Raw genomic sequence first — 25,720 nt, forward strand, 5'->3', positions numbered from 1 at the left:
GGCCCTTCCAACCTAAACCATTCCAGGATTCTATGACTCAAGCCCTTTGGATAGAAGTGCCCCAGAAATCTGTAACTATGGCATTACGGCCACCTCCATGTATCTGACATCCAGCAAGCAGGCCTAAATGATCCACTATCAGATGATTATTCAGGGTATTGTATTTGTTCAACTTTTGGCTCATTCCCAAGCTTTCTCCTAAAGCCCCAGAACTACAACTCTATTCATTTTTGAAAACTTGGCAGAAACTTAGTTCTTGCCATGTGAACCTTAAACCATCATCCCCAGCAATGACCTGTTTTTCCCTTTCTTTCTTCCATCTTTTCACTTTGCCATATCAGGCAAAACACATATAGCAACTTTTCCTTACAGGGAGAATGTCGGTGTGGGGTTTTTATCTGTCTGTCCATCTCTTGTGGGTGTTTATAAGGTCCTTTCAACCATGGTATCTGAAATAAGTCAGATGGCACACATGCCTAATCTGCTTGAGGCTGATAACTGAGTAAATAAACCAGCGTATCTATTACACCAAGCAGCTGAGCATTCCCCGCGCTGCTGTTACACCATTTTCTGATGTGCTTTGTCTTCAAAGAGATTTAACTTCCTGGTTAGGGAGCGCTCGGCTACCAAGACGCAGGGTTTAAAAAAGCAGGCTTACCTGGAAAATCAGTTCAACCACCAGTGTACCTCCAGGGCTTGGGGGATATGGATTTAGGCTAAAGTGGCGTGGCTGTCCTTTACCTAGTGCAGACAGGGCTTGAGGGCTCTTCTCCAACTCCTCTTCAGGGGAATGTCTTTTCCTTCCACTCGCTTTCACCCGCCGCTGTCAGATTGCAAAAGCTGGGGGGGGGAAAAAAAAAAGAAGAAAAACAGAAGGGTGGAGCATGAGAGCTGTAATGAGCAAGCAAAACCAACAGCGCTGGCTCCACACATGCAAAACCTGGTTGTTATTAGAGCAGACGCTGCTTCACATTGTCACTCGTTTCATGCTTTCTGCAGGGGCTAGCTTGGGCTGTGAGGAAGAGGGTATTTCTTTGTATCAGTAGCTAGCTGAATGAACTCGAGTAATATATATATATATTTTTCTCCCCAGGTATTAGGTTACTATTTGTTTGGAAACGTGGGGAAGAAATCTTGCACTCATTCAATTGGAGGAGGTTTTTGCACTGTTTCTAAAAAGCAGCAAGATTTCAGTACAGCAATTTGCGTGTGCAGCCCCCTTGCCCCAACCAGCACAACAAGAACTTCAGTGCTGCCTTTGCTTAATTTGCTCTTTATGATTTACATGTGTTCTTTTAGTATAGTGAATTTTACATATAATTCACTATATGTGAATTACATGTGAAAGAAAGCACTGGGACAGCAGTGTGTTTTCTTTGCTCTTTGCCCACAGGAAACTCCTGAGCATATTGTGGTGGTGAAAATGCTACTGACAAAGTGATGACTATGGAGTGCTAACACATGGGGGGCTCCATCCTTTTGGTGTGTTTCATACAGCTTTTTTATCTACCAATTTCACTTGTATTTTGCCAAGCTAAGTCTTATTAATTTTCTCATACATACAGCTAGTTTCTTTCCTGTTAACCTTCTAATGGTAATTCCAGTTCTTCACAGTGTCAATGGCAAGTTTCATTCAAACATTGATTTATTGGAATAAGTAGCAGAGATAATAAATCGGACCAAACAGAGATGTCTGTGGTAACCCATTACACAGCTCCACTCCCATATCAAAATTTGGCTCTTTATCATCCCATCAGTGGCCAGTATTTGACCCCACAAGTGTGAACCAATGCCCAAGCAGAGGGCACTAAAGGGAATGGATTACTTGCCCTCATTGGCCTCCTCTGAGCAAATACAATTTGGTACAAAGTTCATATTCTGGAGTGGGTATTCCTGTGTATGGAATAATCCCTTCTCTTCCCACAGGATAAGAGCCCTTCATTTCAAGAAAGAGAAGCCAAAAGCTGGCAGAGCCACAGTCCTGATGGGAACCGGGACTGAAAAGAAGGCATACTGAAAAGAAGCCCATGGACACATTGCTGTGTGATGTGAGAGCAGACCCAGCCGTGCTCCTTGCCCAGAGTCATTTGGGACCACAAATGGTGCCAGAAGTGGACACTTACTGTTCTTCCTTGGACAAACATGTGAAGTGATTGGGGATCTGTTCCAGCTAGTTTTGGGATCCCATTAAACCACAAGTGTTTTCTAACCAAGTAGGAGAAAAACACTTCTCCTGGTACTTTGATACTCAGCTTTTCTCAACTCCTTTCCCTAAAACATAGCTCTAATACTGAGCGCTGTTGTCCTCTGTCTTTCAAGTTCTCATCCCAACTCACCACCCTATGATGTCATTCCTTCATCACCCTCTTTTTTCTTCCCATCCTGCATATTTTGCTCCTTAAACCATTAAACCCACAAGCTCTCATCCTGCCCAGTTGTGTCGAAGGCCATCAGGAGTAAAAGTTCAGTCAGTGAGCACTAAACGTAAGAAAAGGCTGATCTTGGTCCAAGAGCCTTGCTGGGGTCTGATTGCATTTCAGCTCTGTGCCAGACCACTGGGGCTAATCTCTGACTTGGTGGGACAATAAACTGCACTCACAACTGCTGGGTGAGGTGGCCATGACATCCTGTACCTGTCCCCAAAAGCAGCAAAGGGCAAAGTCCAGCTTGGCCCGGCTGGGTTTTGGAGGCTATGACTGCGGGGTGAAGGTACAAATGGGAATGTCCTTGGAAGGCTACGGCTGTCCACCCGGACACTGTACTGCAGTTTCCCAACCTTGGCAGGAGCTGAAGCTCACTGAGCTTTTTCCAGGAGACCCTCAATGTAATGGCACTCACTCTTACTTATTTATGAATTTAAACTGTGGACAGCATTTAATTTATTACTGAAATTCTTCTCTCATCCTAACTCTCCTGAAAGGCTGTGTCAAATACCCCTCTCTCCCTGTTTTAATGGAATATTGTATGCTGCAGTATTTGCCTGGGGAAATAAAAGCATAGGGTCCCCTCTGCAATGACCTCTGTGACGGGCTGTAAAACAAGCCAAGGATATAATTATATTATGTTACATTATGTAATATGTTATTATATCATTATATCATTATGTCATTATTATATTGATATATTGATATATTATTATAGCATAGCATAGCATACTATATATCCTATCATATCATATCATGTTGTACTATACTATGTTATACTATATTATTAATTATATTGACTGGATGCTTACTATACAAACTACATGGTATTCTACATAACTAGAGAGAAGAAAGACTTGTAAAGTAATACAACAATAGAGGTGTTTTAAATAGAATTAGTGTGAAATCTTCAATTCTTACACAAGGTCAGATTCCCCTATCCTGCTGAGCAATGAGTTGCTGGAAAAGGAAACACCGCACACCCTGAGCCAAGTGACTAGCTTTAGCCTTTCATTTCCAAAGGGAATTTAATAGGTGTAGGCTGTGCTAATACAAGACTGGTAAAAGATATTCATGATCTATAAACATATTCAAAACGGCAGAACTCCCTCATGTTTTAGATTCATTGCCTTATGTAATTCTAGATATCATATATCTGTGGCTACATATCTTCCTGGATTTGTATCTGCAGCACCCATCACGTGCAGCTTGGTGGAGTCCACCAGCCAAAGGATGAGCCTGCAACTACAGCAGCAACTTTCACCCATGAGAAAGGAGTAGCTGTGCTGGACATTGCTTGGCATTTGGTTTTTTGGTGAGGAACAGACCAAATCTCAATTTTAGTGTTCAGGCTATCATCTAATGCATCTTTCTGAGGTTGGTGAGTGTCAAAAATAATCCCTCTGCTTATCTTCATCCTGCCAATATAAGGTTTTTCACACAAGCCAACACCAGGGGTATTAATGCAGATTGAGAGAACATATTGGTCTGTAGGGCCTTCCAGACTTGAGGGTTTCAGTGTAAATCTCTTACATTTAAATGATCGTAATTCACTTAAATTCTATTACAAACCATTCTATGCTTCTACAATTCTGTGACTCTACAAGGAGAACAATAGGCTTTTCTACATGAATGCCTTCACCTCATAGAGGGTTTGAAGAAAAGAAAAAAATGAGTTAACTTCTTTGCTGAAAAATATGCCCATATATCTGGCTGTTATTTTCCCATGAATCGTGACAGTTGTGATGAGACATGTCAGAGTGGGATCATCACTGAAGCATGGTCACAGCGCATGGGGACACACTCTAGCCACTTCTGCCACCCCACCGTGAGGGTCTGGGGTGCGTGTTGGGAAGGAGAAGCTGTCTTCCATTTCACAAGCAATAATCACACCCTCAATGTGCTGTTACTGCCTCCATCTCATGGGCCACCTCTCCTGGAGGTGCCAGCAGTGTTGTCAAACTACGACAATGTTGAGGAGAAAGTCCTGTGAGTTGGAAAGCAGAGAGTTGTGCTGGTTTCTCTGGACGTGCCAGTAACTGGGGTCTGCGAGGTCTGGGTCTGTGGTTGGGGAGGCTCTGAGCCATGGTTTTGGCTTTGCTGGCATCTGGAGAGGAGGGGTGATGGAGAGCACTGAAGAGGAGGATGAAGAAGACAAGGAGATAAAGATGGTTGTCCTGGTAACTGGAGAAGGGGCTGAAGGAAAAGCCAGCAGCCTGTTTAACAGCTATCTGTATGTGCTTGCCCACCTTGGCCAGTTCACTAAAGCAGCCAATGAACTCTACCAAATATTTGGGGTAACTCAGGCTTTCTCAACAGCTCTATGGCCAGCTTTGCCCCATCCCCATTAGGTCCCTTGTGAGAGAAATGCTGTCCTACCTGGGTTCACATACTTTTCCTGTTGCCCACCTGCTACGTCCACAATCCTCATGGCCACAGACTCCTCTGGTTTTTCCTTCTGAAGGGTCTGGTTCAAGACAAAGTTATCAGCAGTTACCGGTGGTCTCCTTCGGGTTCTGAGGTGTGCAGGTACTGATTCTGGAAGCAAAATGACCCAAAACTCACTCTACCACACTCATGCAGCACTCGGATGTGTGGATAAGGCAGCACTGTGATTGCAACTTGTATGGTTGGATATGGAGGGGGCTCCCATCCCGGGCAGGGAAGAGAGCTCATGCAAAGGGTCAGCAGACCCCAGCCCTGTCCATGCTGAACGTTTGGCGCAGAGCACATCTGCAAGACACAGCTGCAGTTTGCATTTCTTTTTTCCACTGATTTTCCCCCTCCTCAGCTCCCACAAGCACTGCCCAAAATGCTCCTTACCAGGCGGGAGGTAAGATAGCACCAGCGGCATCATATGTAAAGTGGTTTCAAACATGAAATGCAGCTCAGCAGGAGCAGGATCTGAAACCAACTCTCCTTCCCTGGGACTAGGGGCAGAGCCAGCGGCACCATCCCCATCCCAGGGTAGTTCTGCCTGCAGCCGTGGGGCTGCCCCTGCCATGGGCACCCTCCTGGTGAGCAGGAGGTGACTGTGTAATTGGTCCTCAGCATGAATATCAGCAAATGGTGGGTTTTTTCACCCTTCCTGAAAGGTCAAACCATGACTGGGTTATCACACAATGCCACTGCTTCCTGCAATGCTTGGGGTCCATCCTGCCGTGGGGCACAGGGCTTCGGCTCCCTCCGATAATCTTTGGACAGGTAGGCATTGTTTCTCAGCAGCCTCCCAAAGGAGCTTGGGCACCCAACATTTGCTTGTGGCTGAGATTCTACTTCTGCAGCTTAACTCTGCAAGAAGTACATGACCTCCCTCCCACTCTGCATCCGACCATTGCACACGCTGCTGCGGGAACTTTCCAGTGCTTCCCAAATCAGTACATAACATGCACCCAGGATGCAACTTTAGAGACCCAAGATGTTAATCTTTCTCTCTTCATTTCAGTGCCCTATTTAGGAATTTGATCTATTCTGTTTTCTGACTTTTTGTACAGATAAATGCTCCCATGATTAACCAGTTAATAATTGTCATCATGTTACGCTGTCATTGCCGAAGGGAAGCACAACAGTGTAATATATAATGGGGCATCAACATTGCTGGCTGGACCCTGAGTCAGCTTCATTTCAAGCTTTCTAATGAGACATGTCCATCACACTGTCAAAGGCCTTCTTTGGACATTTTCCAAATGGAGAAATTCAGAAAAATTTGGGGCTGAAGTGCTGTTACAGAAGTGTAGCAGGCAAAATGGGCACTTACATCAGAGCCTGCAAGCAAAGCAGATGGTCTATGGGGAAATACTCAGTTGCTAAAGACCAGTTTATAATACTCTTTAATTTCACCATGTTTTCACCATTGCTTGGTAATTGCAGGGCAATGAATTTTCCTGCACAGGGACAGAGAGGCCTCATTTGAAAATGTTATGTTAGTCTAGTCCAAAAGTCAACATATGACATCCTATTAAATTTAATTAGCTTATCATCTGCAAAAATTCTGTACAGTTGCTAAACAAACACATGAAACAGCCTGTGACCTGGGCACATGTAATTCCACCCATTTAGGTACGACCTGCTTGCACCAACAGGATTCACAAGTCAACAGTCTCTATCATTATCAGGCACATAAATGGCTGTGTATCCAAACCTGTGTGCCATATGCAGAAAAATATTGTTGCAATATATTTTAAGAGGAAAATGTTCCCAGTTAATGAGCAGGTTCTCTGACTAAAGGAGAGTTATATATCGGTAGGAATACATGGGGGAAAAATAAGTGCTTGCTCAGCCCTCCGGAATTTGTTAGGTGAGCTCATATATGGGATAGCAGAGAGGTAGTGATGAAACAGTTCTGAATGATGTATTTCTGCAACTGGGCTATGAAACGACAGAAAGAACACTTCAAAAGGAAATACTCCTTAGTTTTCCTAAATGGAAGAGATCTTGGCTTTATAATTCATATGTTCTACATATAGGGATCTAATTCATAGAATCATAGAATCATAGAATAGTTTGGGTTGGAAAGGACCTTAAGATGATCTAGTTCCAACCCCCTGCCATGGGCAGGGACACCTTGCACTAAACCATGTCACCCAAGGCTCTGTCCAACCTGGCCTTGAACACCGCCAGGGATGGAGCATTCACAACTTCCTTGAGCAGCCTGTTCCAGTGCCTCACCACCCTCACAGTAAAGAACTTCTTCCTTACATCTAACCTGAACTTCCCCTGTTTAAGTTTGAACCCATTAGCCCTTGTCCTATTACTACAGTCCCTGATGAAGAGTCCCTCTCCAGCATCCTTGCAGGCCCCCTTCAGATACTGGAAGCTGCTCTGAGGTCTCCACGCAGCTTCTCTTCTCCAGGCTGAACAGCCCCAACTTTCTCAGCCTGTCTAAAATTCATATTATTGGACATATATTTATACATATACACACATATATTAGCTCTGAAAAAAAAGAAGTCTTTGTACATTTGTGCCTAAATGCAGCAGCAGTCACCATTTCTGGCTGTTTCTGAGCAGTGAAACTACCAAGCCCCATCCTCAGCAGGGTTAACTTGTCCTTATTCCACTGAAGCCTTGGAGCAATGCTACTTGCATTCACGTAGTTTTGAGCCTGCTCCTACAAAACCAAACTGTTGTTTCAGTGAAAAGGCTCTCATAGATTCCTGTGGGAATTTGGATCAGCCCTAATTCAGGCAATCAGCCTGGAAACAGGCAAAAAGAAGAGCAATTATACGAGTTCTGTCATTCCCATTACTTAGATTTTTTTACTTTTTTTTGGGAGGGAAAACCTTTTATCTCAGTGAAAGAGTAGGAAACAGAGAGCTACAGTGACAGCAATGGAAAAAAAGAGCAACTGCATCTTCAGAAAACACATATTCATTACAATGCACTAACACACATGCCAGAAAAAGAAAGGAGAAATACTCTGGATTCAAAATGCTCCCCTAGACTTACCTTTATAGGGGTTTTTATGGCTGTGTCAAGGAGAGTTGTGGGAAGATTCAGAAGCAAGAAGATGGTTGTGTGGGGCTTTTCGTTGATTCTTGGCAATAAATAGCCCCCCCAAGAATATTATCAATGTCAGGCATGTCCATGGAGCTGGTGTTTACAGACTGAAAGGCTTTTCCCAGTGTAAAAGCCAAAGGCAGTAAAGCAAGGGTTACTGTGGCAACCTGCATTCTGGAGCTCTTGGTTTTCCTCCCTGCTACACGCAAGGGCATTGCCGTGACTTCTAAGTGGCACTGCTGGGATTCATGGACAGGTCAAGACCCTTTTCACGTGCTTTTTCTGCCTCCTCATGTACCCACAGCCAGTATATACATTATGAAGTACTGTGCAACACGTATAGGTGTACGGAAAGAAAAAAGGCAAAGTATTCACACCTGGAAAAGGAGGGGAGCAAATAGAGCTGGGAGAAATTGCCCATGGTTTTGCTGGCTGGCACCCTGCGCTCTGCTGTACCTGAGGAGGGATGGAAGGAAGAACATAGCCCTCTGTACTGAAAGCTGGGAAGCAGCTTTTAGATACAGTCCATGCAGGGGGTTGTGTTCTGAAAGCAGAGCAGGGAAAGAAACTCACCACAGACAAGGTAAATTGCCATAGCTGGTAGGATCTAAAATCACAACCACTTCTGCATTGCTCATCTGGGAACTGAATGAATCTTGCAAAAGTAATTTCAAGTTACTGAATCAAATTGACTTCCATGAATCAAGCACTGCCAAGAAGCAGCCCTTTCCCAAAATATGGTTCCATGTGTGCTGTGCTGCCTCAGGGCTGATACCCACAATGCTTTTTTTTCCCAGCAAGAATCAGTTTGATCCTTGATCATCTGAACTGGTGAACGGCCTTTGCCGTGGGATGATGACCCTGATTAAAGTGACATAGACCCAATCCATTTTCACCCCATAAGGTAAAAGATAACTAGTTTCCATGCAACAGCAATGGTACTTCGTTTTCCTCATCACACTGTTACAAATTGATGCCACTTCCCGGTCAGTGTTTCCACTCAGGCAGATGCTTAGGATCATGCTGGAAGGTTGTCATCTGCCTTTCCAACCCTTTATTTAATAGGAGCTGTGGTATGAAATCCTGTTGAAAGAGTCCTTGAAAAGTAACCACGTGCTTTTTAAGCAGCCAGAGACACATCTTTGCTGTTCCACTAGTCAAATAGATAAACCTGTCATGGAAACAAGCCTATGGTTTGACCACACACCGTGAAGTCCCACTGAGATGAAACCCAATGCTAAATTTGTCGATTCACACTAATGTTATTTTTAATTGCTTTCTTGGCAGTTGTGCTCCGAGCCTGCCTAGCACTGGGTGCTGCACCTCATGTCTCATCGTAGCTCATGATCCCCCCTGGCCAGAGCAAATGAAGACACATATAATATTGACAAATCTAATGTCACTGAAGCTGGAGAACAGGACCCTGAACCCAGCGGGCAATGGAGGAAAGAGCCTTCAACTCAGAATAGCTTTCTGCTAAAATGCCAGAGCTGTGCAAACCCTTTGGGAAATTCCTGAGACCTAGCAGGACTCATTGCAGTAAAATGGCTGCAATGCCCTTTTTCCTCCAATTTCCAGCTTCCACAAGAGGCATGAGGTGCTCCTCAGCCCTGCAGGGAAGATGGGATGTGCAGGTCAGTGAGCAAATCCCATCCCCTTCATCACCCATAGAGCACTAAGCAACCTCACCAAAAGCAATTGCTGGTCCTGTCTCAGCTGTTTTGCACCAGGCCCTTACCCACTTTGCAATTAATTCTTCTCATTCCTGCCTATGCCAGCATAGCTAATAATTTTCCAAATAGTGCTGTATTGACACCTTTCCTGAAATGCAGCACCTGAAGTCCCACTACACATTCCTTCCTTCTAGAAAATTGCCTACCTAATCATAGAAACCCAATAGCTAATTTGAGCTCCCATTTTTAGTAAACTCCCATTCTGCTGTTATTGCTCACAACAGTCAGAGGCAGTCAGAGCATCTGATGTGCCTGAATCTGTCTCTCTCATGCATGTATCTGAGGCATATTCTCCAGTGGCATCTGAAACCAGACTGTTGGAATGTATATTCTGCTTTCAGCTAATAATTGAGAGACTAAACCTGCCTGGCTGCTAGGTACTCAAGGGAAGGGCTCAGAAATTGCCTGGGAGCTTCTTTCTCAACTGTTATTGAAGCAGCTCCTGAATGTTTCATCATAAGAAAATTGGTCTGCATATTTATATGACCACAAAGATACCCGCTTTAAAACCACAAAATCAGTTCACCATCAGCATCAGTTATCTGCCTCAGTTGTTACACCAGCTAACCTGGCCTACTCAGTTTCCATCACTTTGTGTGATTAAGACATGAATAGGCAATGCCCTGCCCCATCCTTATCAGAGAAAGAGTTTCTTCTAATCATTTGCTCTGGAACATACCATTTGCTCATACCTAAGGCTTCAGCTACAGCAGGACCTACAGGAGGACTGCTGAATTTAAGCCGAGCTTGACCAAGTGGGCATGACTGTGGTCAGACTGCCCATCTGATATTGAAAACCAGAACAAAAACCACATTTTTCTTTTCTTTTTTTTTTTTTTTTTTTTTTTTTTTTTTTTTGCTAAAAACCTGTAATCTGTAGTGGAAAACACTCAATCTAAACATCACGAAATCAGTGAGTTCCTACTGCTGTCCAACACAAACCCAAATCCCACTTTCATTTAGGACGCACACCTGAATTGTAGCTTTGATGGCCAGTTGGTATTCCCTCTTTATTTGTTTTTCCTTCAGTGTCGGTCCATGCTCAGGCAGAGCTGCTGCAGCACAGCACATTCCTATCATCAAATAGGGTTCATTTTGCTTTTTTTCCCTGGGGACTAGCAAGTACTTTTTGAAGCTGCACATCTTTTTATTAGTTGTATTCCCAGTCCCCAAAATGTCGAAGCTTCTTTTATATGAATATGCTGCAATTTAGTACCATCAGCAAACTGTTGAAGCAGTGAGAAATACAGATCTAACAAAGATCCTTGTGGAAACCCACCCACAGCCCTTTCCCTAGCGCCGGCACTTTGCTCTCATCCCTGCAGCACTCTAATTCACATAATCCACCCTCATTTGTAACCCACCTCATTGCTTGGCCTCAGTTAATGATCTGATTTTGTGTGTTTGGATTTAAAATGCTGTCTAACAATAAATGTTTTATTTTTTCACTGGTAGCAGCATTGTGAAATATTTATGATCACTAGGTGTCACTGTAATTTTACTCTGTCTCCAGCGCTGCTGAACCAACGTGGTTCTTTAAAATCCCTTTGAAGAATTTATTAGTGATCAGAAAAATACCCAGCTGCTACCCTGATGGAGAGTTTCCTGTGGTAGGAAGTTATTGTCCTTTAATAATGGTCCCACTTCTCTCGCAAACACGTAGCCCAGATTCCTTCATGGGAATCTGAGCACTCGCATGCCATTTCCTTCTTTTTCACCCAATCATCCCATCCTAGGGTAACTTCAGTTAATCACAGAGGTTTTAGGACCCCAAAATCTCTATAGAAGTGTCTTGCCCCTTTCACTTGCCTTAAATGATTTTACAGAATCTATTTCTTCAAGGCCAACTCAAACCCACATCCCCTATTTCCTGAATTGTTGATTTCTCCATTGTACTCAGCCTTTGGGATATGACAATTTAAATATCACAGACCACACTCCTGCAATGCCACACATGGGATTTATTCCCCCCCCCCCCCCCCCAATTGGAAAAAATTGACCACTGAGATTAGTGGCAAATGCTTAAAAAACATTTGTCTCCATCTGACAACATTATCCAGACCAGCAGAATGTCTTCATTCTGCACTCTGGGACCCGCTGCCAAAATGCCAAAAGCAGGTCTTTCAAGACAAATCAGTTATTGGGTGCGCAGCACAGGGGTTCCTGATGCAGCGCCGGCAGCTGAGCCTGAGGAACTAAAGCTCTTTGCTGGCATCTTTTGGTGAGCGAGAAGAAAAGACCAAGGGCCACGGCTGTCCTGACAGTGGCAAGGCATGGATGCCAGAGCCTGGCCATCTCTAAGGCAGCTTTGCAGCTGGGGAAATAAGATCTGCTCCTGCAAGGAGCAGTGAGAGGTAGGATGTCTAGGCAGGGGATAATGCCCCAAATGAAAGGCACCTTCTGACTTGCTACTTTCACCAAAATTATATGACCTGTCTGCCTCTATTAATCTCAACATCTCGGCTACTCTAATAAATTGAATTTCGGTATCAACACCACCTTGCTTTTGATGAGCCTTTTTATCCAGGGTTCATTAAACAGGGCCTAAATCAGCAATAATGCTTCTGGGCAAGCATTTTAGCTTTCTGTGGAGCCACCAGAGGAGCTTTGTTGGTTCCCATGAGGTCAAAAGCCTTTCACCTCCTGAGCCAGCCATGGCCTAAAAAGTCCTGAATTTCCTTTGAATTCTGCTGATTAGTTGAAGCGACACAGTCCTGTCTTTAGAAACTCTCCTCCACGTCTCACCTAACAGGCCACACCGCCTTTTCCGTAAAGAGTAACAGCAACACACAAATCAAAAGATAAAGAGACTTTTAAACGTTTTGCCTCTGAATTTAGACAAATTTCAGGGCTATGCTGCTAATCCTAAAAGACGACTGGGAACCTTGTTAGTACAACCACATCTGTGTTAGATGAGTGGCCAGTAGACAGAAATATCTCCCAGTTAATTGGAGATCCCCTAGTCCTGGGTTCAAGCTAATATAGAGTCACCAGTGCTTTGCCTGGGGCAGAAAGAGTGGTTTTGAGGTGTGTCAGGTGCAGCACCCCAACTTTGCATGTACCCACTTGTTAAGCTCGCAGACCTGAGGTCCAATGTCCATGATGGACACTTGCAATCAGGTCAGCTCTCTTATTGTGTTCCCCTGACAGGAACAGGCACTGAAAAGTCTTTCATCAAGATAACTGGTAAGAAAGGTAAACAGAGAGAGGAAAGCCAAAAGACTAAAGCAACTAACTAATGAAAATGACATCCTGGATCAATTTTTATATATATAGCAAACTCTTCTTAAGGAACTGCTTGAATTTTCTTATTTGTCTTGAAGGGTTATAAATTACCCAGGAGCCTGATTGCACATACATAAAAAGTGTTGAAACAGTTCAATTACAGGTGTGACAAGTTTAAGCCTTGATTAAACATAGGCATTTCCCTATACATAGAATCTCTCTCCAGGTCATTGAGTTATTTCAATGTAATTCAACTCAAACAGGAGTAAAACCCAACATAAACTAGTGAATCCAAAGTAACGGATTGCATCTTTAGAGTTAGCACGCATTTAATTTAATAAGTCAAAAACCAGATTTTTACATAGAAAACAGTTAAAAATGAGACTTAAGTTATGTGGAACACCCATAAGCATTATTGCAAATCATATTTTTAAACAGATTTAATCTTTGTTTACCCAGAAATACCCCATAAGGACTAACTTGAACAATACACGGCTATGAATTCATAGCACAGATAAGTTAAAGCAGATGGTGAGCCTGTACAGATGCGCTCCATCAGACAAAATGTGGCCATAATTGGATTTATTTTAATTTGCTTATACTTTGACTACAGGAGAAATCCTACTAAAGTTCCTCACGCACACAAGCCCTGAGGTTAGGGCTTTCAGGGAGCTGCTCTCAACTCTACTTTGAAAATTGGACTTAAATGCAAAAATAACATAGGTGCTTACAAATGAAAGTGAATCCCCAGTATTAAAACCTTTATTCATGGTCAGATCTTTCCTCCCTAATTCACTCTGGCTAGCACTTTATGCAAGTGGCCCTGAATGGAATGATGCTCCCCATATGGTCTCACTTATCAAAGTGTTTTGCACAGACTAAGCTAATGCTGGGCAAGGGAGGGGATATCCCTCACCTCCAGCAGTTTCAATTTTCACATGCTTTGCAGCAGAGGAAGGAGGTAAATTCCTGTAGGGAGATGTCATCATTGCCATGCAGTGCAGAGACGGGGGAAGGCAGGCAACAGCCTTTTCAAGCCGTATCTTCTGCTGCTGCCTTGGATGTGCTGCATTCCCACCTCTGCAGCCTGCCTCCCTTCAGGGATTTCCTTTCTTCCTCTTGATTTATAGGCTTCCTGTATTCCCATGCTTGATGGTACCTAAACCATCATTTATAACTTGAGTTCTTGTTAAAAAAGAAGGAGGCTTGCTTTTTCCTCCTAGGAATGTGCTGGTGGTCTGAGTCCTGATGTGCCAGAGGATGTGTGCCACAGCTGTAAGCGCTGTGTCCTAGCCAGAAAGTAAGAAGGGGTTCACTTCTCTCTGCACTGAGCTGTAATGGGTGTAAATATACCCAGTAATTACAGTCATATTGCTGTGCAAACACATAGTAAATGCAACTCTCATTTCCTTATGAATTATGTGCAATGGGCCACCACACGTTGCATTGACTGGCCATGCTGAAACCTGCCAATGGCATCATCGCAAGCCTCAGTTTCCCTTAGAACTTCCCAAATGTTCTCACTTCCAAACTGCCCCGGCAAACTGTGAGTGCAGGATGCACGTGAGCTGCTGACCTGCTGCCAGCCACCCACAGTCAAGCCGGCTGGATGGCCATGGAGCATGTGGAGATGTGTGACTGCAGAGGCAGATGGTGCATGGGGAGGAACAACCTGGCTGCAGATACACCTCTGACAGCCGTTTATTTCATTGCATTTAACTGGTGCTAGCTCGTGTGTGTGTGTGTGCTTATTCTATGTTTTAACCTAAGAAATGCTGGCTGGGAGAGGCAGCGCCCAGTTAACGAAAGTTAAACAACTCCTTTTAGTTAGCGTTGCAGGAGGATGGAGAGCACACCACCAGTAATCCAGTGCTGCCACACGTGCCAGCCTTGTCCCCACATTAGTCACTCTGGAATTATTGCTGACTTGTTTGAGCAGAATCCAAACACAGTCTCACTCGTTCATCAGTACAAAAATCAAAGAACCTTTCCCTCATTCGAGGCACAGAGCGGAGAGCAATGGGAAAAGACCAACCTGGCATCTCTGCTCAGCCGTACAGTGTCAGTAACCCTTCTCTGAGTCTGCTGTGGCGGAAACAGCTGCCAAAAGCCCTCCAATACACAGATGTTGCTTCCTTTATGCATTTGTGTTTTTTCAGACATTTCCTCAGCCATGCTTGCCTACACACCTCTGATATATATTGTCAGTACCCTGTTCTTGCAGGCTGCACAACCTATACATTTAAATTCAAACCACATCAGTGTTTCTTGTCTAAGTACCAGTTCTACTTGGCATGAAAACAGTCTATATTCTAGCATCTCACCCCAGACTTTCCAGTTTAGCAGAATATCTCCTTGTGTATTTGCTAATTTACACATAATGCCATATTACTTTCCTTGCAATTGGCTTTTCAAAACATTTCTGTAATTGGCCTAAATTTGTCTCACCGGACATCTGCAAGGCAATCTTCCTGTGCCATGTTTCAGCAAACAGCCAGTCCGTGGATGCTGGTGCATTGCCCACACAGAGTGAGGCAATGGGACACGGAAGGCTGTCCTAAAGGAAAGCAGAATCTGGGGGACAAAAGGCCACCTTGGAGAGACCTATTTTTGGTTTCTCCAAAGCATCCCGTGTGCTGGGTATGACCAGGAACATGGGGACAGCAGGGACTGCACTATTAAAAGCAATACTGTCCTTGAGCAAGATGGGGGGGTCTCTAAATTCAGGTTGTTTAAGTCTGTTCGTCTGGAAAGGTTCAGTATTTCCATCGCTGTTTTCTACACAGCACCCTTAAACCTCCAGAGCAAAGGTATTCTCACCCTTAACATCACTGTGAATTCCCAGCAGCCACTAGATGTCACCACGATTTTACTTGGTTTCTGGTCTGTATCCAACCGGAGACCAAAAGAACACAGGAAAATTATTAATCATAATAATAAACAATTATTCACCTATTACAATGAATATAGAGCTCAAAAAGGGGAGGGGAGGGGGAGAAGTGACCCCGACTCCTGCTTTTGTGTTTGCCATCTCTGAGAGTATTTAGACCGAGCACCTTTACGCATGGATATGACTTTTAATTTGATGGCAGAAAGATAGTTTGATACCATAATGATCAAGTTTCTCCAGCTAGACATCAGGCTAAAACTTACTTTTGTTAATGCGTTTATCAGATCCCTATTTAATTCTCCAACCTTGCTAACTTTAAAGTTACCCCCTCTCCTTAGTAATGCTGACCAGCAAGAAGCAGCTAATGGAGAGCAGCATCACCTGAGCAGTAAAGTGGACAGAGAAAGATCAGGGGTGAGATGAACGAAACGGTTCCACATGCGAACAAAGCCATTTCTGGAAATACCTCTGTCTCCAAAGCATGTGAAGCCATAGGAAAACAAAAGGCTCCAGTGACCAGTGCAGCTGACACATTCGTTTCCAATAACCTTCACTGGTGAATTATTAACCTGTAACCATGCCACACATAATCCGGAAGATAAAGACTAGGAATTGCATTCCCACACACGAGGCTCCACTTTATCTCTCACCTCACAGGTACAAAGTCACATAAAGGCATCCTCAGACAGAGGTGGATCTTGGCAGCCCACCGCAGGCTGGTGAGCATTGCAGCCTAACTGCAGTGTCCCAACTTCTGCACTGGTGCCAGTGCAAAAGGCAGAAAAACCTCTCCAGATACGTGCTGAGACATGATGCACACAGCAAGTCGTACGTGCAAACCCATCAGGTACATGCTGAAGCCTCATATGATGGCAGCCCAGCCCATGCCGTAGCCATGGCAAAGCCTAAAAATTGTTCTTTGACTTTGGTGATTCTTTCGTTGAATACTAAGAAACTGGTGCTAGCTCCTGTGTCTATCCATAAGACATTGAACCTAAGGTCTCGCTTTTAAGATATTTAGATACTGAATAGAGCAGAATTCTTTGCTTTTTCTTAAAATCCGTGGTCTCCAACTGTGAGGGGTTTTTTTAATAGATATATTTTATAGTTCCACTGGCCTCATGCTAGCACAAGCACTAATGCCTGCCAGTTTCTCTTTGTTAAATTCTCCACCGAGCTCATTTCTTTAATCAGCCCATCCTTGTCCTGTTGTTCTGCTCCTTTGGAACCAAGAAGATGTTTGTGCAAGTTCACCCCCTTCACTTACACAAAAGCAACATAAAAACCCTTCAAAAGGAACTGAGGTCAATACTTCATTTCCCAAATCATGCAGTAATTCAGCAGATCCCTGTGAGACCATTTACCTTTCATAAGCCCCGAATGGCATAAATTACTGTAAATAGAGGTCACTTTCTGAACAAGATTTCCATAGTCAACCCTTAGTCAACTCTGTCCCCCCATCAGTCACAGTTATATCCCATGTCTATGGTCATAGCTAAAGGTACATACCTCTCAGCAGTAACTACTGGAGATGCCCATGTCTGCTTAAAGGATCATTCTTGGTCTCCTACAGCACATATTCTTTCAATTTGAAGCCTGCTGTCTTCCAAGAGAAGTCAAACAAAAAAAAACCAGGCTTTACAGCTCTGTCTGAAGACAGCTTTTTAAATCAAGTCCAGGGTTATTTTCATTTTTGTTTCGTGACACATAATACATTTAATACAAAAGAAAATCTGCCTGGCTCAGAACTTTAGCCAAACATGACAAGCCCAAAACTATCTCAACTTAGAAATATTGCTATCCAGGTTATTAGTCTTAGGTTTTTGTTTATGATCACCTCTTCCAGCAGTGCTGCTACACTTGAAATTAATTGCAGTTTGTGTACTTCCTGTAGAGAAGAAAGTGAAACAGAGTATGCATTTTATCACTACTTCTTGCACAAATACAAAAAGAGCAAAGGTTGCTTATTTTAATTACTTTCATGCAAATATATCTGTAACTTTGTCCCTTTGTAGCCTGCTACTTGTTATGAAGTTGATGTAGGTTATCTTTCATTTCACAGTTTTCCTTATGAAGTAAGTATTCCTCATGAAGTAAGTATTCCTCTGTTAGGATTAAGAAATTAATTTAAATTTCAAATTACCTTTTTTGTCAAAAGATCTTCAGTTCGCTCTGATACTAAAACGTGTATAATACCCAGCAGGATTGGCCAGATCTCGCTTCCCTGAGAAAGCCCAAAAGAAGAGCATATCTGCCTTTCATGCCTCGTTTCCTGTGATCCTCTCTTCTCTTGCTTCCCACACCAGCCCCTCAACATATAAAAGATCCCCCTGCCAGGCAGGGGAAGCAATCCTTTATGCTCTTCCTGCCCACACAGAGACACAGCTCCTACCTCAGATAACCCCTCACAGAAACAGTCACAAGGTCTCTGCTCAGAAATCAGGCATTGCCCAGAATGCCCTGATTTGGGCACTGAGATTTGTCTCTGTTTTTTTGACCAGGTAGATATATTCTCCCAGGGCTATGGCTTTGAAAGAGGTGGGGGAAAATACCATTTTATTCCTTATCTCTAAGAAGAGGTGATGGATCCTCTCTACATGTTGTTCACACCACCAAGTGAGACTGGCCATCACTGGTGTAACCTCTGCCTCAAGCAATGATGCTGCCAGCACCACCAGAAGCCCCAAGAGATGGTCACCTCAGCAGTCTGCTATGAACTGCAATGGAATTTTCTATTTACCAGAGAATTCTTCTCCAGTAAATCACCTGGCCAAAAGCCTAGTATCTCATGCCAGGTAGACAATAAAAGCAGGTGGGCTCCAAACTTTCCATGACAACCCCAGTCCCTTTAACAGTCTGCCCCCGCTAAAGCAAGTGCCAAAGTGAGAGATGGATGCTGGGGAGGCAGCTGATGTAGAGGACCTACTGCTGCCATGAATAATGAATGCAATGGGGCAATGGCATCTTGCTGCTTCTCAGCCTTGTTAGTTTAATACCACTTATCTAACTTGTCTATTTGCATTAAGCCCAACACTTTGGATGCCTGATGTACTTTATGATACTTTCTTGCTGTTGCTTTTGATGGTCCTATTTGTAATTCAGCAACTAGTACCTAAGTAATCAATATTCTGTTTGGGTGGACATTTTATTTATCTACAGAGCCACCATATGAATTTAGTTGGTTTACTGGAGGTCAAACGCTTTTCATCTTCTTCATGAGCCAAAGAAAATTGAAAGATTTAAACTCCGTTTGAATTCTTTTGATTAATTCAATGAAAGTATCTCACTTTTTTTCTCCAATATCAAAGGCAACATTGTCTTCATTGTAAATCTACCTCATTTTGACATTGATCTCTGCATAACGGGTAACATCAAGTGTTAAGGCAAAAATGGGAAGATGAATAAAGCCATAAAATAGTTATGAATGATGTTATCAATTTTCATCCATATGTACACACCTCCTTTGTTTCTGATTTAAAAATAACACAAAACACGTAAAATCAGTAAGAGCTGTATCATTAGCTGTGGGGGAACAAGGGCTGGGATCCACACGTTTGGGAATTGCACCCTTGCAGCACAAAGTGCCTGCACTGTACCAGCAAATGGTGCACCAATGTTACGTACTTACATCCATGTCATGCCCCCAGTTGGACCAAATTCAGGCCGTACAAGTACATGCAACGCCACAGTTTCATCACGCTGTTCTAAAAAGCAAGAAGAAACCAGTGATACTTTAGATGTGGAGGAAATGAGAAGCCGAAGACCACATTTCAGCTCCTTCACACCTACCTTGTGCAACTCTGCAGTGCCCCAGCTTGCAGGGCTGGCAGGGACAGAGAAACTCAATAGATAAACCAACTGAATAATGAAAATAACATCCTGGATCTCTCTCATATGCTGCTTCTGCTGGCTTCTATGATTACTTTTTTGTTATTATTTGTAAGATTTTAGAGTAATATTTTTAAGATTGCTTAAATCACCCAAGCTTAAGATTGCTTAAATCACATAAATGTTGCATCATTTTAAATAAAAGCATGACTTAAACCCTTAACTTAAACTTCCCAGTTAAACAGGGAAATCCCTATACAGACACACTTGTATCAGTTTGGTGACTTGTTCCTACTCTACCACATTTGATCTGAAACTGGTTTCAGATCAATTAAAATCAGCCACCCTCTCAATACAGTGCTACTTGCATTCATTTAATCAAATTAATGCGAAAAGTGGAGTCAGGTTAAGCAAATGCAGATTCTTCGTGCCGACAGAACTTCATCACACATTCTCAGTGTGATTCAGACACTACTGCCCAGGACCACAGAAACTTCAAATACACTTAGTTTAACCAGCTTATACTTTCCGCAAGCGAGAACTGACTTCTTGCAGTACAATTACAGCCTGAGCAGCTGCACCAGAATACCCAGAAGTTTGCCTTGGATGGTTTTCAGAGATTTAGATCTGAGATTATGAGTCCCAGGGATGCAGGATGTGAAGGGGCAGCAAGCGCTGCGGAGCTCCCACCCCCCGCACTAGGGCATATTCAAGCAGACCATACCTGCACGTGCAGAAGTAGAATTAAAGAAACCCTTCACATCACACAGCCAAATCCCAGGTTTGGCACAAGGACCCCATGAGCTGCATTTCCCCTCTCACTCCATTAGCCCCGGCTCCCTCCTGCTCCCTTTATCAGCTCACTGCTCACCTCCAGACGTCTCAGACAAACAAACAAGTTTGTTATCCCTCCTTAACTGCCTCTCTTGTGTACTAAACAAGCCCTGTTCTAGCCACAGCTTCTGATAAAGGATTTTTTTTTTTTTTTTTTAAGAAAGCTTGAATCATTTACTGCTTTTCTTCTGGAACCCTTTCTCCCCATTCAATGCAACCCTCCTTCATGATGTGCAAAAGAACTGGGCACATCTTTGCCTCTAAATCACTGCAGTGCTTGGACTATTACTCACTGCTTTTTGTAAGCATTCTTTCAGTTTTAATACATTCACCTCATTGCAATTTTTTTTAGCCTGTGTTTCCTTTACTGGTTTAAAGGAATGTCACAGGCAAAGTGTCAAAAGTGCTGTGAAGATAAAGACAGATCAATGCATGCTGCAGCTCCATCTTAGAAACAAATTAGTTTTGGCTTGAAATTATTTGTTCTCAGAAACCTGTTTAGCAATGTATTTTTCCGTAGACGTTTATACATTGTTCAGTAAGGCTTTCCAGTAACATGCTTGGTACCGATAAGAGAGAAAGAAGGAATAGATGGGAATAAGAGTCATGCAGGTGAACCAGTGGAGCCAGGAAGTGAACGGTGAGGAAACCATGGTGGACAACCTTCTGTGGTTTCAATGTCATTCTTCAGTTCTTGCTTCATTCAGACATGAGCAATGCTTTTATACACCTTGGACATATACTTCCAGAGCACTGACATGAGTTTTAACCTTTGGTTCCAACAGGTAGGTGGGTGCGTGCGCATCCCCAAAACACCATCCTGCATCCTTCTACCTCTGGGCTCATTTCTACTCGCTGCTCGTTCAGACTTTCTCACGCTCCATTGGCATCGCTAAATATTTACACGAGGCAGCAGTGATTTTGGCTGTGGTTAACAGGGAGTTACGTGTTTGCAGCATCTGTCAGGGTGTTTGTTTTTGTTCCTGTGTTGCTGGCTGAGCAATCACCCACACTGCCTTTGGCACCAGCAGAGAACCAACTGCTTCCTCGTGGCCCATCACAAAGCATTTGCATAACAAATTATGCCTAAGAATATAAGGGTGTTGAATCCATATTGGGCTTCCCCTCAGTGGGGAAGCAAAATCAGCTCTTGGCATTCATGTCTCCATTGTAACTATGGTGTGATCCTGCTGCCCATGCAAACATCTCCGGTTTGCATAGTGGTGATGGAGAGGGGTCTGGCTGGAGCACAGAAGCTGTAGATATGAAATGCATTTGTCAACACCACAGCAGTAACAGGTTGTTGCCACAAAGCCAAGACAAAAGTGTCCAAAATCTGTGTAACGAGCTGCAGTGAGCAGCAAGGGAGGCTGCTGCAGCCGGCAGGAATGGTCATGGCCGTGCAGGATGTGGCCCCGGCTCTCTGTGAATGGCACGGCTTCAACAGGCTTTTTTATGCCCTTAGAAAACTTGAGTGGGAGAGTTTGAATTTCCAGCCAACAGCCAGGTAATAACAGTTTGTTTACTACCAACCATCTGAGACAGAGGCACTTGGCAGTGCCATACAAGCATACCAGGGCTTTTCCTTCTGTCAGACCCCAAGCTAAAAAGAGACAATCTGCCTCAGTCCAGTTTGGCCACTAAAATGCTTGTGAGGCATTCGCAGCAATGGCCTGTGAGTGATTTAGCTCTGAAGACCTTCATCAGTGTTTCTAGCCACCTGATGTTCTGCAATTGGCATAAGACGAGTGACTGGCTGTCCGGAAAAAGCTAGAAGAGTATAGAAACAACTTGTGGGTGACGATGAGGCCCGTGTGAGTGAGCAGAACACAGTGACCTTCCTCTCAGTAGCCTGAAAGATGTTCAGACAAGGTTTGTGTCTTGGTTTTTTTTCTTTACCTTGTTGAAATAACCATCCACTGAACCCTTAAGAAACATCTCCTGGTGACCTGAGTCATGGCTCCATGAATCATCAGACATTCAATCAATCATCGACTTCTGTTTTTTTATAAAGTAGCTATTGATGTTGCATGTTATTAGTTTCTTGGCGCCTTATCCTGCGCTTTCATCAAAGCAAAATGCTGATGCAATTAGCAAAGGATATCAATTTATGCAGCAATTCACATTACCCCTCAAAGCTTCATTAGCCTCAGAAGCTAAGGCACTAGAGAGGAAATCTGGGGGAGTGCTCTGTTACTTTGCGCAGCTCAGCCCATCTGCGCTGCTGCAGTGCTCCCGCATCACACTGCCCTTTGTGGCCAGGGAAGGGAGGTTTGACAGCACAGGGAGAGGACAACCACCTCCATCCACCCCAGTTCATCCTGGAGACCTCCTCACACAGTTTGCATGGGTCACAGCTGTCGTGTGGGGCTAAGCATGTTTTGGCAGCCAGAGGCAGAGCATCTGGGGCGTTATTTGCAAAGAATTATATAAAAGTACAATTCAAGTTTTTGCCCTAGAGACACCCGGGAGCTCCTGCCGGCGGGTGATGCTCTGCTGCTGTGGCGGCGTGCCTTGACCAACACGTGCTTTTCCTTTTGTTCCCTACAAACTCTCCTGAGGTCAACAAGGCATTAATTGCCCGGTTATTTCACAGAAAAGCCACCAACATCAGCAAGAAGCAGCCACTGGTGGGATAGAAACATCACTTAGTGGCCCTTTTGCTAGGAGGGTAATTTGTTTTGTACCACTCTGAACACAGCCATCTCTTTATACACGTTCCACTGTACTTAACCAGCAAACGTCTGGTCTCCAGGTTTGTTGCGCAGCTTTTTCAGCTCTTTCTTTCAGCTGAATAATTTTCTTTATGTTGATCCACATTGCTGTTTACCTCTCCGCAATTCTGAATACAAGCCTTGCCCTTCACTTCACAACAAAATGAAAGCCTTCAGGTCACAGCTTTAGAACACTTGATACTGTTTTTTTCTTTCTGGAAAGAATAAATAATGCTAACTGTTAGAGTAAAGGAAAAATGAAAAGGAAAATGCTATCAGATTGGATAACTCTAAACCCATTGATTAGTTTGCACTGCTTGACACAAAAATTAACTCATCTCCCAATTAGCTGAATAATTGAAGTGCATCATCAGATTTCCAGTAACATCGTGTATACACATTTACTGGGGCAGCCATGGCCAGTTGAAACGACATTCTCCTTTTCCCTGCACATCATGGCTGGAGCTGGCTTATATAAAACACAGCCCCACTGCTGTACCTGGAGGAGATGGCTCGGGGGGTGACACAGGATGGGGACTGCTCAGGATGAGGCTTGCAGCAGAGCAGTTTCTATCTCTGGACTTCTTCACATCAGGAGAGGTGAATGTGTTTTTGTCAAGCACAAATCATTTGGCTCAGCAAAAAGGAACTGATGAATGCTGCTGCCAGCAGGACACATTAAACTATTTAGTGATCTGTAGCAATCCAAGTACCTATAGATTTATAGGAAATCACAAAAAGTGATAGAATTTAAGTAAGTGACTCATTCACATCTGATATAAATGCAGCACTGGAGTGTACCTGAAAGATACTTGGCTGAAGGCACTCCTGTACAAATCCAGTCCCAAAGACCATCAGCAGCTCCACTGCCTTGCAGGGATCCCGAGCCAAGAAGCAGAACGCTTTTGTGCAAGGTTGGCTTGCTCTCTGTGAGCACCCGTGTCCTTCAAAGTTAGGACCATCTGCACTCTGCACACACAACTGTACAGCTGGAGGTAAGGAGGAGGGCAAGGCCGGGAAACAGGTTATAGCCATCTCCAGCTGCATTCTGCTGGAGCTGCAGCCCACACGGCCAAAAGCAGGCAACGCTGTTCACCCTAAGAACACTTTATCAAAGAGATGGGGATGGCAAGCATGCTCCCTTGAGAAAGTGCATCTCATTTCCTGGAGTTCATGTCATGTTTTGCAGGAGCAGGAGGAACTTCTCATTCCTTTCTGGGATGGTAAATTCAATTCCCTCCTGGCAAATATTGTAACAGCCCCAAGCAGAATGTATTGTACAGCTGAGAATAACTTTGTTTTCTCACCCCCACTGGCCGCCCCTTTTAACAGATCCAAGGCAAGTCGTTCTGGTGTCCTCAACATAACAAGGACATGGAGTTGTTGGAGCAAGTCCAGAGGAGGCCATGAGGATGATCAGGGGCTGGAGCACCTCCCGTATGGAGACAGGCTGAGAAAGTTGGGGCTGTTCAGCCTGGAGAAGAGAAGGCTGCGTGGAGACCTCAGAGCAGCTTCCAGTGTCTGAAGGGGGCTACAAGGATGCTGGAGAGGGACTCTTCATCAGGGACTGTAGCAATAGGACAAGGGGTGATGGGTTCAAACTTAAACAGGGGAAGTTTAGATTAGATATAAGGAAGAAGTTCTTTACTGTGAGGGTGGTGAGGCACTGGAATGGGTTGCCCAAAGAAGTGGTGAGTGCTCCATCCCTGGCAGTGTTCAAGGCCAGGTTGGACAGAGCCTTGGGCGACATGGGCTAGTGTGAAGTGTCCCTGCCCATGGCAGGGGGTTGGAACTGGATGATCTTAAGGTCCTTTCCAACCCAAACCATTCTGTGGCTCTAAGCAAAAAAAGAAAATGGTATGCATATTTCTACATAGAGATATCTGATACAGCCCACTAAAGCAATAAACCTGTTATGGGGCTAATCCTACCTCTTATTATTCTTAATTATTCTCTTTCACATCCTTTCATCTGGTTTTAAACCTTCTTGCAATTTTGCAAGATCAAAGAGGTTAAAAAAAAATTGCAATAAATTGTGCTATTTCGTCTACAACAGCATACATTATTGTCTTTTATATTTTTTTAGCAGCTTGGAAAACAGCAGGAATTAGCAGAGGCTTTTCCAAGTGAACCAGCCCATTTAAATTGACTGCATTATCCAGCTTCCTTCTGACTTCATGCTTGAAAATGCAGGCAAGCCCAACTGCTAAAACAACAATGTTATTGCTGGGCTGGAGGTGAGAACAGTCTGGTGGTAGACACATTAGCATAGAACTTTGACAAAGTGCACCCAGTTCCAGCTTGCATGATAGGTGTACTGTGAGAGCTCAGGTACACCTTGTACAGCCAAACTTTTGGAAGGAACCATGGGCCTAATGATGCAGATCAGCACCCTGTGGGACTCATGGGCAGGAACTGAGGCTGGACAGAGCCTTGGGCAACACGGTCTTGGGTGAGGCATCCCTGCCCATGGGAGGGGTTTGGAACTGGATGATCTTAAGGTCCTTTCCAACCCAAACCGCTCTATGATTCTATGAATTCCAGGCTCCCAAGTCATATTAATGTATTTCAAAA

General features: G+C 43.9%; 1 protein-coding gene across 5 annotated transcripts in view; it reads right to left on the reverse strand.

The window, feature by feature from the left end:
• The window catches only part of LOC115619603 (arylamine N-acetyltransferase, pineal gland isozyme NAT-3), a 37,619-nt gene that overhangs the window by 2,516 nt on the left and 9,383 nt on the right, over positions 1–25,720 (reverse strand). The window contains exons 1-3 of one of the 5 annotated variants that reach the window (XM_030512107.1): positions 7,872–8,067; positions 4,803–4,890; positions 659–840 (exon numbers count right to left, since the gene is read on the reverse strand). The gene's annotated coding sequence lies outside the window, so the exon portion shown is untranslated. Of the gene's footprint in view, positions 1–658; positions 841–4,802; positions 4,962–7,871; positions 8,068–19,398; positions 19,475–25,720 lie in introns of those variants that run through there. The other 4 variants (XM_030512108.1, XM_030512109.1, XM_030512106.1 and 1 more) reach the window with 4 other exon arrangements.

The sequence above is a fragment of the Strigops habroptila genome, chromosome Z (assembly GCF_004027225.2).
Source record: "Strigops habroptila isolate Jane chromosome Z, bStrHab1.2.pri, whole genome shotgun sequence".
In the NCBI taxonomy this organism is placed as follows: Eukaryota; Metazoa; Chordata; class Aves; order Psittaciformes; family Psittacidae; genus Strigops; species Strigops habroptila.